The following is a 21776-nucleotide window of genomic DNA, read 5'->3' on the forward strand; positions in this document are numbered from 1 at the left end:
TGGATTGAGGCGTAAACCAAAGGACATGATGGAATGATGGACAGAGAATGACAGAGAGGCAGAGGGAGAGAGGGCAGGTGGATAGTACTGTGGGTGAATGAGAGAGGAGGGCATGATGGGGGATGGGCTGTGTGGCGGTGGCAGAGAGATGGTTTGCACCCTCTCCTGCCACCCACCACCCATCTGTTCATCGGGATTGCTCATAGAGGGAGGTGCAGAGGAGAGGAGAGGAGAGGAGAGGAGAGGAGAGGAGAGGAGAGACTTTGAACCATCAAGCCATAACAAGACATCTGTAGTTCAGGCTATAATAATAGAATTCACCACAGAATGTATTGAGCTGCAGAATGAATCCTGACTGCATGATTAGGCTACAATTAGACATTGCCATTTCATTATCATTATCATTTCAGTCTCCAGAAGTAAATGTTTGTATGAGGTGATCTTGAAAGATTCCTTTCGATTTTGAATGCCCAACGATAGCTGGAATCGTTCAAACTATAAATAACTGGGACTAATGATTTCTATCATAGAATAACTGTCATTGTAATTCTTAGCCATATTGTAACTGTGCAGCCATAGTGTAGTGGGGGTAATGGTTCAATTGTACTGTTGTGTTATGTAATACTGCATGTGCTGCAGCAGCATACTGAACTGCTTTAACTAGTGAGACTGCAGTATCACTCCTGAAATTGTTTACTAAGGTTTTTTCTACTCCAGTCTTTGCATGGTTGCAAGTGTGTTTTAAGGCTAATTTTGTTCTTCATAATCATTTAAGAATTTTCAACTGGAAAAAGTGCTGACGTGACATATGTCAACACTAATACAGGTAAATAATACAATACCGCTGGTACTAAGCCACCCAAATTGTGGTTACAGTCTAAAGGCTGCTAGCAGGTATTATTGTGGGGTATTATAATTATAACACTGATGACAGACGACACAGTGGGCAAAATATGGTCACAGCATGGCAGGATAGTATTATTATGCTTCCATCTGCCTTTATGGGATTGTAACTCTGCATCTGTCTCTCTGTTACGCTCACTTGAGCTCATTTTAATTCACATAAAATTACGCAAAAGCATACATTATCAAGTTTCTCTTTGAAATCCACTTAAGTGTAATGAGTGACCCCCCTCCCCCTCTCTCTCCCTGTCTGTCTCTCTCTCTCTCTCTGTCTGTCTGTCCCTGTGTGTATGACATATGGCACATGAGTGTTGAGCACGAGCAGTAGGTGTGTAGTGGGTACTGCCAGCCAGGCTCTGTGACTCCTGATGGGAAATATATTTCTGTCTGCCATGATCTCGCCTTCAGCCCACCCTCTCCAAAGGCACGCTGGGTGATCATATTGTCCTGTCACCTCGGCTGGGTGTGGGCAGTCTGGGCACGTTGTTACATTGTAGTGTAAAAACAAAACACCCTAAATACATTATCACTCTGAATATTTGACACTTGGATCCTGTTACAAATGAAAAACGTGTCAAGTCAGTATCCCGATTGTAGCTCAATTGGTCCTGGACTTCTATTAAATGACTCGCATAGTACTATAGTCTATGACTCACCAGAACTCACTCTTAACGTACTCATGCAAATGACTTCATTCCTTGTTACGGTTTTGTTTTTGTAACGATGCGCTTATCTGGAGCAGCGCGCAAGGATGCCCAACACCAGAAGATTCTTAACCCATTAAAACCGGGAAAGCATCTGTGTCATTTTAGATTTGAGCTATATCAACATATGTTTTTCAGAAAACTGTTAGGATTTAGAAAAGTGGTTCTCAAAATGGGGTCCGGGGACCCCCAGGGGTCCTTGAGGGGGTTCCAGGGGGTCTCATTTTAGCTATTTATCGTACAACAAAGTATATACTGTAGCGATTAATTGTTTTTTCTAATTTGAAGCAGCACTTTGACTCATCGGAGAAAGAAAAAGGCAGCAGGATTTTCAGAAGGACATTTTCTAGTACATTTCTGTCCAGTGATGCCCTTTAGCGTGACCTGGTGACAAATTTGATCAGAAACACCTGAGGTAATGTTATGAGACACGTGCAGTATCCTACATTTTCATGTGATGGCATTTGGCTTTTACTAATCCAGTGATAAACGACAGCAGACTAAACAAAAACACCTGTATGGTGAGCATCAAGGAAATTAAAACGCATTTGCGTTTCTACATTTTCTGACCTTGCTTCAGGTCCTCCTCCAGCCGTCAGCTTGCAGTATACTGTTGTCTCCTCTGTCTTCCTCTGGGAATCAAACCTGCAACACAGAGAACAGGCATTAGATGAACAGCAGGTGCCCAACCAATGCCCAACTAGTTTTAGAGGACGTTACTCAATAACACATGCTCACGAAATCCACGCTCATCACCCTACTAGGTAGGTATGTTGTGAGGAAGGATTACAATTTAGGCACTTAGTAGACGCTCTTAATCCAGAGCAATTTACAGTAAGCACGGACAACACAAGGATTTTGACATTTTTCATTAACCCAAAAGGTGCATTACTCAGGAGACAACGATAATTTAAAAAGAGAACAGGTTCAGGTTCTTTCAAAAGGTGGACATCTCATATCAGAAGGAAACACTGCAAATGAACTTCAATTTCAGATAAGACGAGACAAGACGAGACGAGATGAGACAAGACAAGACAAGACAAGACAAGACAAGACAAGACAAGACAAGACAAGCTAGGATAACATAACATAAGATAAGATACAGAAAGATACAGCTTTATCGTCCAACTGAGGTCAGATTGTTTTCTTTGGTACTATCAGCATATTAAGATACATTAAAGGAGAACTCGGGAACAGCAGTCACTCACAATCACAGAAAAAAATAGCATGCTGCATGAACACAGTATATACATCATGCATATTGTGCATTACATCTATTTCCCTAACAGCAGTGAGAGGACTAATGGCTCTAGAGCAGTAGTTTTCAGCAGTGGTCCTTGAGGTAAATGGAGAGTTGGTAACCGGTTTAATTTTACGCTCTGAAGAGTTAAATTATTGTTTAACATCTGCATTACTTAATTTACAAGAGGTCTACACAATCAGAGAATGTAGAATAATTGTTATTTTGATCAACGTTTGCCTGTTATCTCTCCTATGGCACCACATCAATACAGCATGGAATTGTGGACGAGAGGCTAAATCTCATCAAATGGTGGTCTGTGGCTCAAATGCCGAATAAATAATGGACAGTGATATGAAAAGGGTTGAAAACCACAGCAGTGGGCCTGGTAAGCGGTGCGGTGGTTGCCGACCACTGCTCTGTAGGACAAAGGACTTCTTATGAATAAACACCCTCTTTAGAGTGCAATCTACGTAAACAGAGGTAATCTGTGTGAAGCTTGATTCATTCATTATACGAGGCCGGTGTTGGACATGTGTCGCATGAACGAGCAGGCTGATTTGTCCGCCTCCCGAGGGACTCCCAAGCAAATGACTCACTGAATGTCACACAACGTCCCACTCAGCCCAACACCACGGCCCTCACTCAGTACCCAAAACAAATAACCAGCAGCAGCAGGCCTTTTGTTACTTTTACCACCAGCAAGGCGGAATACATACATGACATGAAGGCACGCACGCACGCACACACACACACGTCACACATCACACACACACGCTTGTGTGCATGAATGCGCAAACAATCATGAATGCACAAACGCTCATGTGCACAAGAAGGCACATACAGTACACACACATATATCTCTAATTCATGTATATTTATGCACACACGTGCACACATGTTTTAAGAGGACATCGATGCACACACACATGCATTATTAACTATAAGCCCTGTTTTATACTATGGCTACTCGAAAATAGCCGATCTACAAGCTCACAATGTGCCAAGATGTTCCGCATTGAGATTCTATTCTAGGTTTGTTTTTGCCAAATTCTGAAAACATCGCGCACGCACACACACACACACACACACACACACACACACACACACACACACACACACACACACACACACACACACACACACACACACACACACACACACACACACACACACACACACACACACACACACACACACACACACACAGCCCCCTCCCCTCCTATGAACATGGCAGACTTCATGAGTGTGAATGCATTATGTTAATCTCTAGAGAGGGATCCATTCATCTCTGATTAGCGAAACAAACGTGACATATGAAAGGTGCAGCGACATTAAGAGCTGCGGGACGTGAACACTACAGTGAGCTGAGACCAGGGACACACTGGACTACATTAGGAGACATTGTTAAGCTGTAACGTTGGCCACGCCGAGTAACGTAGCACAAGTCCTTCTTTTTATTGGACGATCACCGTGACCGAGACAGTCAGGGCAGCAGCTGCTGTCAGAGAGACGGAGAGAGAGAGAGGAGCACCAAACAGCTCACAAGGGAAGAGAAAGAAAAAAGATAAGCTAACAAACCTGACCCGAGCCCTAAGACCTAAACTGTTACCATGGAGATGAAGAAACGTGAAGACAGTAGAGAGAGAAGAAGAACAAAGAAGAAGAAGAGACAGAAATAAGATAGGAGAGAGAGATGACTGGGAAGCTGGGAAGATGAAAGAGGGAGGGGTACTAGGCGATAAGAGAGAGTAAAAAGATTGAGAGTGAGACAGAAATAGAGAGAGAGGGGGGGAGAGAGAGAGAAGGGAGTGGGTGATTGTAATGAAAAGAGACAGGCAGATACAGAGCGATGGAACCGGCAGGCAGGGAGACCGAGAGAATGATGGGAGGAGTGAGAGAGGAGAAAATGGATAGAGAGAGAGCGAGAGGGAGAAAGCGAAGGGTGTGTGTGCAGGCATCAGAGGACAACATGCATTATTGAGAGACAAATCTAAAAGCGCTTCATCATCAGAGAGAGAGAGAGAGAGAGAGAGAGACCAAAGGAACACCTACAGAATTTATCCTTTATGGAGGGGGAAGCTTACTTCCTGTCTCTCTCTACCTCCGGCCGCACGGCAAGAATCCGCTCATTAATTCATTTTTGATTTGACCTTGATCTCACCAGGTAGACCCACGTCCGTCTGTCTGTAAAGAGAGACCTGAGAGAGACCAAAGAGCTACTGGTGGACCAGCATCAAAGTTGTGGACCTAAATCTAGGCCAGGTACACATGGGGCTGCGTGCATTTGAACACAGAAAAATCGCTGCAGTGTACAAATATTTTTGTACACTCTTTGGAGTAAAATTAAAGTTGCAATCCATACGTTTCATGTCCTCTCCCAATGGAGATAGATAACTGCAACTGATTCACTCGGGATTCGAACACAAACATCTACCCCTCATGCAAGAGCGTATCCCTGCTGGACTGGTGAGACATATTGTGCTTATTAGTTTCAGGCAGGGCTACGTGTCAACCAGTAGGTGTCCTACCCAATACTGTACCAGGGTCTACAATTTCTCAACTTGGAAGAGAAGGGAGTCCACCTCCAACCACTGCAGATGTGCTAGTTATGTTGTATAAACATATACAGTACCATACAGACAGTTCAAAATAACATTTTATTCATAAAAATAAGTTGTGGATTGCAGCTTTAACACTGGGATTTCACTGTGTATGTGTGTGTGTGTGTGTGTGTGTGTGTGTGTGTGTGTGTGTGTGTGTGTGTGTGTGTGTGTGTGTGTGTGTGTGTGTGTGCATTTGGGAATGGGACAAAAAAGTAGACTGCTCCCATCCAGAAAGGCATTCTCACACTGACCCTATGGGGTCGTGACACATGGCCTGGATTAGAAAGCCATGTGAAATGAGCAACTCTCCCTGTGGCGTTCATGAGGATTGACAGCAAGGACGAATCCGCTGTGGTCGTCATGATATGACATAATCAATGATGTCAATTAAGAATGACTATCAGAGTGAAAATGTCAAATATCAAATATACATGAGGTGTGTATTAATAAAGACAGAGATCCTCAGTCTTATGTGGAAATAAAAGACAATGTCAAATAGCAGCAGATAACAAATATGCATTAAATGTATGGGAATGGGAATGTAACGCTCTTATACAGATATACTGGAGATAAAGTGATATTACCAAACAATGTAATGGGATCATGTCAGACTGACATGGCGACAGGGCTCCCTGGTACAAAATATTTTCAGATGTCAAATACATATTAATTTGGGGGTCCTTGACATGAAAATGTTTGAGAACCACTGGTTTAAACAACATTAGGAAACAAGCCCAAATAAGCATCTACACTTTAGAAACAAGCCCAAAAAAACACAACCCGTTTCTATCAATTCTTACAAGCTACTTTACAAACAAGCCCAAAGTCGCTTTTAATAAGCAAACATGGCAACACTGCTGATCAGCTCTGTATGCCACAACCTCAGAGCAATGATATTTCTCTGAGGTTGTGAGGTTATGTCTATGATTCACCAAGCTTTTTTCTATTTTTATTTTTTCAAATATCTGACTGGCTTTATGGATCCAGAGGGACCCATACCCGGTGTGTAGGGGACAATTCTGAGGATGGTACCAGAATAACGCAGTCACTCCAGCGTAGTGTGTGTGTGTGTGTGTGTGTGTGTGTGTGTGTGTGTGTGTGTGTGTGTGTGTGTGTGTGCGTGTGTGTCTATAATCCCCTTGTTTAAGAGGCCCCAGTGATCAGTCACAGTATATTGGGGGGGGCACCCCACTTCTCCCTTCCCCCTCTAACCACGCACGCACGCACACACACACACACACACACACACACACAGAGGTTGAAACAAGCCCTTTGTTACAGTGTAGGGGTATAGACCACTTCCTGGAGCCTCCACACACACACACACACACACACACACACACACACACACACACACACACACACACACACACACACACACACACACACACACACACACACACACACACACACACACACACACACACACACACACACACAACGCTATTTTACATCACATGCAGCATCTGTATGTGCGTGCACGCATTTTTAGAAAGTAGGTACTGTAGCTGATAGATTGCACTTTTACCTTAGCGCTAGGTATACTCTTAGTTGCTTGTTTTAGAAGAGAATGCACTTGAGTTCTGGTGATTAGTTTCCTTGCTTGCCTACCTATGTTGAATGCACTTATTGTAAGTCACTTTGGCTAAAAGCGTCTGCTAAATGACTGTGATGTAATGTAATGTAATGCACACGGGCAGACACACACTGACCAGCGTTATGAAATATAACTTTTTAGTTGAACTTTTGGAGCAAAAAAAATCTTTTAATGCATAAACCCATTCACATAATTACATGAACATAATATACTACTACGTTTTTGATGTTTAGTTTATTTAACTGCCTATGATTCAACAGGAGTTTGGTTGCCTTCTCCAATCTCGTATTTTCATTTAATTTACACACTTATCCAGGTAGCAGCACACAAGACAACAATTGTAAAGTAAACATGTTTATAGAGGCCATTTTCAAATCACAGGTTTGATCCTTGCCAGAGTCAATGCTTGAATTTGAAAGTGTTGTTGAGTGAGACATTCCCAAGTACATTAACATTACGAGGTATTGAATAATACATATTCTCAGGCTGGGAAATAAAAGGTGCTGAGGAAGTCATAAAACAGATCATAATATATAGTGTGGGGGAAATTACTGTATGTCTTCTGTATATTTACAACTTGCTTGCAAATAGCAGATAATACACAGGGGTATTTTGTCTCCACACAATATCTGTGATGGTGGTGGGAGAACTAAAACAAAGATGGTTTTATATGCAAGTGTAATTGGTTTTGTGTGTGTGTGTGTGTGTGTGTGTGTGTGTGTGTGTGTGTGTGTGTGTGTGTGTGTGTGTGTGCACGCCGCGCGCGCGTGCGTGTGAGCACACTGATTAAGGCTTCTGAAACGCGTTTGATCTTTCACTCATTTGGTCATTGTAGCGACCTGTCTATGTTCAGTTGTAATTATTCAGGACACGCACAGACAAAAAAAGAGGAGAAATTAACTGTGTGACAGTAATATAGGAACACAGTCTCGGGCGCACGCACGCGTTGTGGAAGCCCGCCCTTGCATGTGCGTGGACGTGTGCACAAAACAACGGCGTGGTACTGCGTTAAGCTATGACTACACCCCTGGACAGTCCTGTGAGCATTAAGTCACAGGTCTGATCCGTAAAATGGCAAATTTATGTTCACTAACAGTCATGTTCTCTACCTGCTTATTCACCATCAGTTAGATCATATAAACGTGCTAAAAGGGCTTTACAAGCAGTACTAGGTCAGGACACTCTCAGGGATAAATTAATCGTTTCCATGCCAAGGACGGAGGACCCCAAATAGTCATAGCTTCTAGTTGCGGCCCCCCGTTGCAAAAAAAGAAAGAAAGAAAGAAAGCTGGCCCCCTGGCGAGTGGCGGCCCTCACTTTGAAAACCACTGGTATATTTAGACACAAATGCAATATACAGTAAGAACAATGACTGTCGAGACAGATAGCAGGCGTGACAATTATACCTAGGATGCAATTAAGTCTGCCAGACGAAATTCAAGGAAAATTATATACTGTCTGTTGCCAGAGTATAAAAATAATTGATTGCATGTGTTTATCTGGTGAATTACACAATTACCCTATTAAAGGCACAATGGCTCAGTAGCCCAGACAGTTCTGTTGCCGTGGTGAGATATCTTCAATGATTGATAATAATATTAAATATTTAAAACAATTAATACGACTGGTATACATTCAAACACCTGATAGTTGGTCAAACTAGATCAAAGGTATATTAATAACATTATCAACGATGTGCATAAGTATCAATTTAGCTATATATTAGGACTAAAATTCAAAATCAAACTTTGCCATACAACTCACTGTATAGGAGGTGTGAGCCACTTCCAAACATTTCTGTCTATATTCTCATTTCTGTGCACAGAATCACAGCATACTCTCTCTCCCCCATGTTGAATACAGGACTTACTTTACTACTTGCTTTACATAGATACTCTACATCACTGTTTCCCAAACAGTGCATCGGGACCTATGTTTGGGTTGCGGACCAATCTTTATGGGTCACGAGTACTTTTTTTTTTTTGTTCATTTCCTACGAAAGATTTTACTTATTTCTTCTTTAAAAAAATCCTAAATTAAAAAAGTATAAAAAATGTCAAAAGAATTTCATTAATAATAATAATTTAAGAACTGAAGAAATTCCATGGATTAGAAACATTTAAAAAAAAATAAGAAGTAGCAGATCTACAAGCTGTGAGTTTGTGACACGTGAGCTTGTAGATCTGCTATTTTCAGTTGTTTGGGTCCCGGGCAAACATCTTATTTCTATTTTGGGTCTTGAGCTAAAAAGTTTGGGAACCACTGCTCTACATTGATACTTTTACTCAAGTAAAAAGTCCACCACAGCCAGGCTGTAGGGAATGACATCTCTGGTATGACGCTCATCGTATGACTGCGTGTTCACACAGTAGTTTACATGTCAAACTATACTGGAGGACTTGACCTGCCAGTATGTGTGTCATGTGTGAGTGTGAGTCAGTTATGTGTTACACGTGGGCTTTATAGTGATGCATGTGTGTGTGTGTGTGTGTGTGTGTGTGTGTGTGTGTGTGTGTGTGTGTGTGTGTGTGTGTGTGTGTGTGTGTGTGTTGAATTCCAGCCAAGGGGAAATGACAAACGACTTCATTAATAGTGTTGCCAGCTTGTGTTTCATGTAGTGTGTCATTGTGTCACAGGTATGCAATCATCCATTGTTGGAACAAATCCCTTGACGCCCGAACAATTATGACCGCTTTCTAGAAAGCCTTCCATATGTTAGACACACAAGCGCGCGCACACACTGGTCATTTAATATCCCAATAGCCTGATTTCAATTCAGCGCCATGATCTGTCATGTTATTGGAAGGATTTCAGACCCAACGGGTCCAATTTATTACATGTGTTACACAATGCATGTTGCATGTAACTACATGTCCATCTATTCTAAACAACTAAATCCTCAGCGTTAATTACATTTTTCACTCAGTGGAGAAATTGTATTTTGACCTTCAGGCAGTACCACCTGTCATCCAGTAATGGTCATACCAGACCACAATATGTCTCAATTAAAGAGCAGGGAGACCAAAGTTTTGCTAGTTATTATATTGTATTAACACTGTACCATATTGGTCTAAATAACATTCTATTCACTTAACAAGTTGCATAGTGGAGCTTTAAGTCTGGATAAGTCTGGAGCAGTCGCTTTAAGTCTGGAGCAGTCGAAGAAAGACAAAAGCGCCTAGCGAGAAAATGCAGGCTGTGTGTGTAGATATAGGATTGGTTTCCATGGATTCTCTCAAGTTTTTCATTTAAACAGTCTGTCTGAGTGTGTGACCATACATCAGATGACAGAACACACACACACACACGCACGCACGCTCGACCCAATCCCAAACAAAGAGTGCAGTCAGAGAATTGGTTTTAATCAAAGAGATTTACAACCTCCACAGTGTTAGTTCTCTCTCTCTAGGGGTTAGAGGGGCACCTCTATCCTCCCTGCTGTTACCACTACATGCTACACAATAGAGTCATCACACACACACACACACACACACACACACACACACACACACACACACACACACACACACACACACACACACACACACACACACACACACACACACACACACACACACACACACACACACACACACACAAACTAGTTACAACAGTACCATTCTGATATCAGGGCTGGAACAATGTAAAGGGATACAGAGCCAATGGAATAAAGGAATGAAAAAGTGATGGGACACTGGGGATGAGTGGAGATGATGATGGAGAGTGGGGCACACACACAATTAATGCAAATGGGATACCTCTGAATATGAGGCATGGCTCCATTAAATCTTTCAGTCAGACGGAGAGAGAGAGAGGCCTACTGCTGGGTTTGATTTCTATGTTAATTCAAACTGTCTGTAGGCTATGAGGGGACACACCGCCCAGGGCTGAGCTAAGGGTGTACCTACACACACACACACACACACACACACACACACACACACACACACACAGTCTCAAACACACACACACACACACACACACACACACACACACACACACACACACACACACACACACACTGCTTTAACAAATGATGAATAGCTTTACAGATGAGCACAGCCAGGTGAAGTATTATTCCAATATGAATGCTATAGACCATATTCACACGGCGGCCATATTGCCATTAAGTCAATGAAATGCCACCCCAGTTGCCACCCCAGTTGCCACAGCAACGCAATGTTAAATTCCAAAATGGCCGCCGTGTGAATATGGACTATGAGGCGTTCCGAGGAGATTGCTTCTCCTCTCTCTCTGTATATTTGAATGCAAATACCAGCTACACAATGGTTAGGGACACACATCAGGATACTGATGAGACGGTACTAAGTACAGTACAGTTACTTAAGTACTGTACACATTGACTGCCATTGACGTCCATAGAAGTAATTTCGAATCCAACGCAAGACTGCCATTGACTTCCATAGTCAATGGCATTAGACGTCATTTGGTGTTTTCAGTCATTACGATAGAGGGCACTCTTCCGCAACCTGTGACTGATCCTGGGACTCCCGAAGAAGAATATTCACAGAAATGTGTGATCTATACAAATTCCAGTCCGTCGGGTGTAACGTCATCAGATTTATAAAAAAAATGTTTTCCCAGATTGCATTTTTTGTGAAAACAAGCCATATTCCACTGCCGATAACTAAAGAACGCAGTTACAATTTTTTTTTCAAGATGATAGAAGAGACCCTCCAAATATGTGGGATTTACGCTGCAGGGTGCACTTTTTCCACTATTCTCTCTCTCTCTCTCTGGATAAATTAACACAGAATATTTTACTATGTACTGTTGTTTTACTGTCTGAAGGGGTCCATGGACCTCCAGAACATTTATGATCTACAGTACTGTATGTCTGAGATAGGAAGCAAATGCCTTCTATCTCAAACATAGATCATAACTACAGGTCATAACATAAGCATCCTACTTTTTCACAGCCTGAGACACCTACTTTGTTAGGGACATGATAACACACATCGCAATGGATCCATCGAATTGCATCGAACAAACATTGCATGCGTGCCCCACAGATTGATGCATGAATGGAAAATATTGCTCTATACTTTGTATTTCTATCATATTATTACATAGAAAATACAAAAGCTCACCGGACTGTTCCAACTCTTGGAGAAACACACGGAAGTGTCAGAATCGCAGCGCAGAAAGTCAGGTAGACATCACCTCCTGATAAGCGTCACCATTGTCGAGCAACAAACTAGCCTAATCTGAGCAAAGTAATGAGCTGTGTCAGCCATTTATTACGGACACTAATCTCCATTCCGCTTTAGCTAAGCTTAATGAAACTCTCAAAGCGGCAAACGTCCTCAGGGGGATTTGTACGACACAGAGTAAACAATGAGAGGGGAAATCCCAACAGGGTGACTTACTGGCTCTGAAGACAGGGGATGGAGAGGCAGATAGACAACAGGTGGGAAGAGTGACAATGTGTGTGTGTGTGTGTGTGTGTGTGTGTGTGGGGACAGTGGGACAACCAAAAGAGAGATAGAGAGGGAGAAAGCGAAGAAGGTATGTACTGTATCACAGTATGCAGGACTGTGAATCATTGATGTGAAAATGAAAGGAAAACGCCGTAACTCCAAGCCCACCCTTGACAGCAGCCAGGAAAAAAGCTACCGGTATCTGCCGAGTTTCAAACGTCTAATCTCCACTCTGAGCAACATCCAGGGCTGGAAATAGTACAAGGGTATCCAACTCAAGCACGTGTACAGTTATGTACTAAAATATTACTCTAGGAGAAGTAAGATTACTTGTATAGAAAACAAGTTAAAAGTACAAATGTAGTTATTTTAAAGTATCCGTCGCTGTCGAGTGGAAAACAGTTACTTTTCAGGAGATGGAAAAAAATAACCTGTGTTCCAATAGATCAAATGTAGTTATTTAGTCATAAGCTCTTGTTAATACTTTTCATTGGAATTTATAAAACCCACAGACAGACTTAACCACTTTCAGACTGGCATCTGCTCTTTTTAAAGGATTAAAGGATGACTTAGAGTAAGACTAGCATTAATTCATAAAAAAAACCTACAGTACCAAGATGAAATATGGAAATACAACATTTCTGCTGTACAGCGACAATATTATGGTCACATATACTGAGAGTAAACATTTCAATATCAACGAATCCCTCTTTATTCCAGTGATGCTCTCCAACGTGATGAGCATTGAGCATCATTTCTTTAGAAGAAAACTTTCTCAAAGTAGAAGGTTCAAAACAAACGTCAATGAAATATTCTTCTTGCCCGCCAGCTGTAGGTAAGCTACAGTGCTGTAGCTAACCTAGAGCATTCTCCACGCAAACTTCTTCAAACAGGGCCATTATTCACTGTATATCTTCTTTGCATGGGTTAGGAACTGCCTGGTCACATAAAACCAGTGTTAATTTTGACCAAGACTAAAAGACTAAGACTAAAAATATATTAATATTTAGTCGACTAAGACTAGACAAAGACTAAACAATTTCAGATGACAAAAATAAAGATAAAATAGGACTAAAACTAAATGGTGTGTTATTCAAAAGACTAAGACTAAGACTAAATCTGAATTTGCTGTCAAAATTAACACTGGTATTTAGGTACCATGCAGTGTTGATTTTATTGACTAAGACTAAAAGACTAAGACTAAAGATATTTAGATATTTAGTCGACTAAGACTAGACTAAGACTAGACAATTTCAGATGACTAAAATAGGACTAAAACTAAATGATGTGTTATTCAAAAGACTAAGACTAAATCAGAATTTGCAATCACAATTAACACTGCATAAAACATACATAGGCTATACAAATACCAAGCAGTTTAACGCACCACTGTGCAGCGCCTCAATGACACTACTTTCTACTTACAGGCTGTGTGAAGTGTGTCAAGAGGATTAGTAGTGTGAGAGTGTATAATAACACAGCGACAATATAGAATAGATAGTGCCTGAGGAGGGGGTATCAGGCAGGATATGTTGGGTGAAATGAAATCTTGGATGATAGCTTTCACCTGGAAACCTGGAATCTCTTTGGTCATTCAAAGTATTTCCTGTCGTCATATACGCTCTCATAAAGACGAGGGAGAAGCAGTGAGAACTGTCCGTGTACCTAAGACAAAGTCTACACTGTAATATCCGGAGCATTCATTTAACTCTGAGAGTTTAGAAATGAACCCATAAGGGTCAGACAGAGTTAAATAAACACTCCGGATTTTACCATGCCATGATGCAGCTGACTTTTGCGTTGCCATGGAGAGGGTGGCAAAGCGCTCTGTTGAGCTGCACCCTGGCCATACCGGTGACCCGACCTGTCAGAAAACTGACCCCGGAGAAACACATCTATACAGCCCAGACGTCAGCGTCATCATCCGAGGACAGGAACACACACTAACGGGAAAACAGAGAATGGCAAAGACGGATACAGGAGAAAAGGAACAAGAGCGAGATGAGAAAAAGATGGACGGGTGGAGATGAGAGAGAGAAAATAGGCAAATAGAAGGGTATGGGATTGGGAGCTATAGGAAGCCCAGGAGACATCTAATATTGACCTTCATACCCGCCATGGAGACAGACAGAAAGACAATAGGAAATCGAGGCCTCCTAATATTAGAAACGCTAGAGGGGTTTTCATGTGATTTAACTAATTTGGCACTCATTATTAAAAAAAGAAAAAAAATCTTGCCCTCAGGATTAAAGCCACGATAAGGAATCAAGGGACAAGCATGCAGTGTGCTCATTACGTAATGAAGCGAAGCTAATGGGATATTGTTTTATAGCAGAGTTGTTTAGAAGATACATTCACATACAGTACACACATCCACATAGCCTAAGTATGCACATATACACACTCTACTGAGTCTCGTCTTTGACCTTATTTTTGGCTGGACTGCAACAGCATGGCCTGAAAGTCGCTGACTGACTGACAGACTGACTAAGTCACTGACTGATGAAGTTACACCATCGGACGGCCAGCCAAGAGTTTCCCCGTTGGCTGTTGCTCTTTCAAAAGAATTATTAGTTCATGAAGTGGGCTGTTTAGAACGGCTCCACCGTCTTCCATTACGTTTCCTCCGAAGGTGTTAACAGTGGTTCCACTCAGCTCAATTCTAAATTATTGCACGCTAAGAATGTGATATTTTGCTGCTCCTGGACAATGTAATATCTTAGATAACTTCATCACTCACCTCAGTTGAGTGTAGCCACTTCCTGCACCTGTTGTTTAGAATGACAGTGTTTCATCCACGGTCCAAACTAGATTTTGACAGAGTATTTTTATACATCCATCGCTTTCATCAGAATGCTTCAAAACAGCCACAATGCAAAGTAATGGGTGCCACCACTGTCACCACATTGTAACTTAGATGGCAATGACTGAATGTGCACCTCTCATTCCTGCTCTACACCCACACACTCACCAGACATATGACACCCTGACACAGTGGGATAATTGGAATTTCCTACAGCGATCACAGAAGGCGAGGTGCTTTGTCGAGAGATCAGCCCCAGAAACGGGCAAAGGAAGAATCAGATCGCATGACCCAAATTTGGTATTTTTAGAAAGGAGAAAAAAAGGAAACACACGAACGCTGGTGTTTGAGCTTGTACCATATGTTGATTAACCAATGGGGGATTCTGTTGTTGCCAGCCGTGAGTTTTTGGCCAGAAGACATTGGTTTGTGTAGGTGGAATCATTTATTCTTTAGGTGTCATGCTCACATGGAACAAATGTGTGTTAATGGGTGCACTGTTGCTGCGGGGCCCAAACATGTGACATTTTGGCTACATGAAAGCCCCGCCTAGCACTAACTAACCCAACCCTTGCCACATTACTGTATGATGCACTTCCTCGTAAATGATGACCTATACTGCACATTCAACTTTGTTGTAGCTTCTGTTTCACAAACACTTTGGAGCCAAGATGGGATCTCTGATAACACAACCAGACAGCAGACACTTTACCCCCACAACAAAGTAAAAACATATACAGATACATGTAAGATAACACGCCACCTGGTAATTCATACTGACACTTTCAGTGTCACACGGCGCAAACATTACAACAGTAAAGGCAGACTAATTAGTCTCCAATGTCGAGCATTTGTTTGTGAGGTATTGATATTGCAGCCACTAGTAGTCAGTTAATATACAGTAACAGCAACATTATCATCAGTGCTCAACACTGTGCAAACTGCTTTGCTTTGGCAGGGGATGCAGTGACAACAAACTATTACGATTAAAACCCCACAAAACCAACTACCCGGTACACATATGATGTGACACGCGATTCAGTACAATATTACATTGACAAACTCATAAAGTCAAAGACGATAGATTACTCATTAAGCATAACAGTGCGTGCCTGTGTGTGTGTGTGTGTGTGTGTGTGTGTGTGTGTGTGTGTGTGTGTGTGTGTGTGTGTGTGTGTGTGTGTGTGTGTGTGTGTGTGTGTGTGTGTGTGTGTGTGTGTGTGTGCGTGCGTGCAGGCCTTTTGGGCTGGTATTATGCCATGCATAATACAAAGTGACAAATTGTACTCCCAAAGTAACTGCAACTCCGCCATATTGAATGTGAAATCACTGATGTGGACAGGCTATACTTGACATTCACAGTCTATTGCTGAGGAAAGGCACTGGAGGGAACACATTGGAACACTGTCCAAACAGGGATGAAAAGCTTCATTATTTTATACCTTGCCATACGACGGTGTCCTGCTGTGAAAATAGTGGATCTACAAGCTCACAATGTGTTGCGGTGAGTTGTTGTATGACAGTGAATATAAGTCAGGCATTAGACAGCATCCAGGTGGGTAATGATGTGACTGGAATTAACCAGCATTAAGAGCATTTGTGCTCTTGTTGGTCTGAATATTTGGTTATTTTCCCTGAGGCCGAACAGTCAGGAAATCAAACCACGAAAATACAAAATCAACAAAGCACTTGGTCCTACTTATTTGTTTGCAGTCAAGGTTGAGTTGGCATCAATGGTGCCATTTTCATACTGACGATGTGCACATGTGTTCCTGCACATGTGCACCCACGCGCACACACATGCCTGCTGTGCACGTACACACAAAAACACTCATATAAACATAACACATAATTTCCGGCTTAAACATAATGGCATATTTACACCCTCCCATGTATGTACACGTATATTATATACAATAATACGCATTTATGTGTACACGCACGCACACACGCACACACACACACACACACACACACACACACACACACACACACACACACACACACACACACACACACACACACACACACACACACACACACACACACACACACACACACACACACACACACACAGTGTCTCAACCTTTGCCCTCATTTTCATTAAACAAAGTGACAATGCAACACTGCATGGGTCACCTGTAGTCAAATCCACTTTCCTGCATTGACAATGATCAGATGAAACACAAACTGTGCAGTCAGCCACCTGATACTTTAATACCCAAGGTACGGAGTAAAAAGCTCAGCCTGCTGACAGCCCTTATCGTGTCAAACACAGTCTATGGATGGATTATTAGAGATTAGTTAGATTACCTAATGTGCACTCATGGTAAAAACTTGAGTCTTTTCACATATGTTTAAATGTGAAACCAATAAATTAAAGCATACTACGTTAGTTCCACTGATTCAAGCCAGAACACAATCGATTGATTGATCACTGAAATCATCAGTTTACACAGCCACTGAAAGGCAGCCGAGTTAAGTTATCAGATGGGTGGTCAGGATTTTCAACTGGGCCCTGGTTCAGAAAAGGTTGAAAACCAAATATGGTTAACAACAGACTAGTATCAATCATGTATTCCTCCCTTGCCCTGCCTTAACCATTAAGACCTGAGGCCGATTCTAAAAATGTTTTCTAAATCTTAAGTTTTTTGAAAAAAATATAAGAAATAAAGATTTTTTCTTTTTTTATATCTCCAAATCTTTTGTTCCAGGGACCCCCAGAAGCAAGGATTTGAGTTAAAAATGTTTGCTTAAAAATATAAATATATTCAAAGATTTGCTCAAATGTTCACGATTTAAAAAAAAATCAGATCTACAAGCTCGTAGCGCAGCACTCGTGACCATGTAGATCTGCTATTTTTGAATAGACAAAGTATAAAATAATGGTTACAGCTCAATTCTAAAATGACACAGATGTGTTCCTGGATTGAATGGGTTGAACACCTGTTCCCAAACAAAACCACAAAGCTAGTTTTGAGCCAAAGAGTAACCATAGCTGTGATATACGATCACATTTCCTCATACTGTCGAACAGTGTCTACTGTGTGGCTGGCATGGTGCATTTTCCATGTGGCACTGCCACCCACTCACCCTGGCATCTGCACATCCTATTCACATACAGGATAATTTTACAATGTTTGCATTTTTTGGGAAGGTGTAACCGCCCCCTATAAGTGAGTTTTGGACACTGACCAATCCTGCACCGTGATTGGCCAATAGTCTACAACGCAGTCTACACCCCTAACCCTTCCATTGTCAATGCAAATCGATACTTTTGCAAAGTCAGCCAATCACATTACAGCTAGTGTCATCACCACTAGCTGTAATGTGATTGGCTGACTTTGCAAATTCAGGACTGTGATTGGCTAGCGAAACACATGACACATGTGCAGCCCTATGAATAGCAGTATGGAAAAAAAATTTCATTTTTTTAAGTGAGTCATGTTGTGATGACCACACACCGCCCACTTCACACTGGGTGTGATTTTTTTTTTTAAATATTAATTTCACACTCATTTAATCTAACTTTGAACCTGGCGTCGCTATTTTGGTCATTAAAGGCAAAAACATTTCCAAAAATTGCACATCTACAAGCTCAACCAGCTTGAGCGTGAGATTTAAGATACTGTAGGCAAAAGTATTATATTTAACTAATAAATCAAAATATGTGATTTTGTAAGAACACATCTTTTCAGATACTGTATTCAAGGACTTAACTCATTCACTGCCAGAATTATTTCTGGCCGCGTTTGAACACTGCCAAGATTTTCATTGAAAAAAAAAAAAAAAAAAAAGTTTTAAGTTAACAAGGAAGTGGATGGGAGTCTATATCTTCGAAAAATCATATCTCCTTGGTCTTTGGGTCAAAAAAAAAAAAATGTAAAAAATAAAATAAAATAAAAAGTTTTAAAAAGTCGTTTTAGTCGTTCTTGGCAGGCATGGCTTATGGACAGAAGTCATTTAGTCGTTCTAGGCAGGGAATTTAAAAGCCAACATGAATCCTAAGAGTGAGAGACATCGATCTCCATGCAGTGGATAGACAGAGACAAACACACCGCTTTGTTTCTCATTAGCCAGACTTGGAGCTGGGGCCCCCAGAGGCCTCCAGGGGCATGTGGGTGGGGGACTGGCTAAAACTCCGACCCACTTTAGGTGATCGATACGGGAGGAAGGAGCCATCATGCGGTCTAGCCTTGAGGCAGCCCTGGGCAGTTCTTAGTTGGACTATGGATTGAAGCTGGACTGAAAGAATATTAATTGAAGCTTTACTAGTCTAGCCTGAGCACAGACGCACAGGCGCAGTAGTTCTCCTGCTACCGAATCCATAAGGTAATCTCCTCACGTTGGAACAGTTGGATTTAGGTTCAAAAACGGCAACGTTCCCTTTTAAGCACAAATCCCTCATTGCTTTCACAGTTTTCAATTTGAACAGATTACCATTTTTATTTTAATGTTGTTGTTTTTTTTACCTTACATCAGTGAGTACTATTCTGCAACTACTTTAAACTAACCAAAGACAGTGTCATAATCAATAGCAGTAGGATGAACACACACACACACACACACACACACACACACACACACACACACACACAGAACAACTCTGCTACATCAGCAGGTTTGCGACAGGGTGCTGCCTTATCATTCAATTGCTCTACACACCATTACATGTGCATGCACGTGCATACACACATACACACACAGCCTCCCCCCTCCCCCAACACACACACACACACACACGTGCATGCAAATATCCCCATCTATACACTATCCGTACACACTTTTGGCTCTATGTCGGTTTCGATGTATTTTCGGTTAATTGTCCAGCCCTGACAAACGCTTCCTCCCTCCCAATCACTATTCAATTTACAATTTACAATTTACAATTTAGGCATTTAGCAGAACGCTCTTAATCCAGAGCGATTTACGGTAAGCAAGGTAAACATGAGGTGTCAACATCAAATGCATCCATGCTGATGCCAGGTCTACAGATGCCAGGTCTACAAATGAACCTGGCATCTGTCTACATAACATGCTATCTAAATTACATTTTAGCATTTGCATAAGCCTGCACAGTCATCAAGGCTAGGGCAATGAAGTGCTACGGCAAGTGCTACAGGGTAAGGTGGAGTCTGAAGAGGTGAATCTTCAGATTACGGCGGAAGATTGGGAGTGAGTCTGCAGTTCTAACTGCAATGGGGAGTTCTTTCAGTTTCACAGTTTGGGAGCCAGAAGGGAGAAGAGTCTGGGACGTGTGGAGCGTTGTCCCGGATGTTTTTAGGGAAGGTTCTGACAGCTTCCCTGTGTTAGCTGATCTGAGTGAGCGGGAGGGGTTGTCACAGGCTGCCCACAGGGTTCAATCCGTAGCCTTGTGCTGAGCTCATGGCATCAGAGCCTGCAGAGCCAGACAGCATGGACCTAGCTGTGAAAGGAAGAGGCTGCAGTCATCTCTATACAAAAGCCCCAGTCAGCACTCTGTGCTGCTCCACAAACAGATGCTATCGGGTCTAACAAGTGCAACGGCAAAGCAGAGCTAGGTTTACACAGAGGCTCCAAGTTCACAACACAATCCCGTCTGCCCAAGATGTGGTCTTCACTTCAGACACTTCAGTCGTTCTTTTTATTTACTAACCATTTAAACCCTATACTTCGTTGACCAGGGTCCCACAGGTGTCTATACAGTACATGGTCCCCTCCTTTTTGTTCTACTTTAATCCTCACCACTGAAAATAGCCTTTGTACATCGGCTATTTCCGCCAATGTTCGCCTACTATGACATGCCCTGAATAGGGACGCTAGGGTTCATGTGGTTAATGGCTCCACCTGTTTTATTCGATATTTACATTGTGCCATCCTCCCCTCATTTAGTCATTGTTCACTTATAGGGCGAGACCTCTCTTTATTGTGGCTTTTCTTTTATTCAAGCCTTTATTTACCCAGGGACATTTCACAGAGCATGCACGCTCTTTTGAAGCAATGTCCCGTCTCGCTAGTGGTTTGCATCTACGGATGAAATGACATACATTGATAGTATATCAAATAATATTACAATAGCTATCACTCAACGTACAATGTGTTTCTCTGGCAAGAGATCAATGAGGGTAGGTGTCGTATTTCAGCAGTCAGTGGGTGAAATGCTTTTGAGCATTTTGAAGACATAATCATTCAGAATTATTTACGGTGAATGAGCACATATGAGCCCAATGTCTTGTCTCAAAGACACATTAATAGAATAGAATTAGTTAGGATTAAACTTGTGGACTTTGTTCACCCTAAAAACGCTTTGCCATTTAGCCACAGGACATTACTGATGGCCAACATGAGCACTTAAACTTTAAATTCAGTCTCCAAACTGCATCTCCAAACTGAATTAAGTTGAATTATACCCTGACCAAGGATTCATAATGCTTTAAATTTAATAACTCAGTATTCTTCTGCTCTGCGACCCTGTTAACATAAACCCTAGCATCCCATTCTGG

At 41.9% G+C, this 21776-nt stretch overlaps 1 protein-coding gene across 1 annotated transcript in view; it reads right to left on the reverse strand.

The window, feature by feature from the left end:
* Positions 1–21776, reverse strand: part of LOC311040304 (neuronal cell adhesion molecule-like) — a 109882-nt gene that overhangs the window by 68117 nt on the left and 19989 nt on the right. The window contains exon 2 of the mRNA XM_084050505.1: positions 2178–2252. The gene's annotated coding sequence lies outside the window, so the exon portion shown is untranslated. The remainder of the gene's footprint in view (positions 1–2177; positions 2253–21776) is intronic.

Source organism: Gymnoscopelus microlampas (genome assembly GCF_963454915.1).
Source record: "Gymnoscopelus microlampas genome assembly, chromosome: 23".
NCBI lineage: Eukaryota > Metazoa > Chordata > Actinopteri > Myctophiformes > Myctophidae > Gymnoscopelus > Gymnoscopelus microlampas.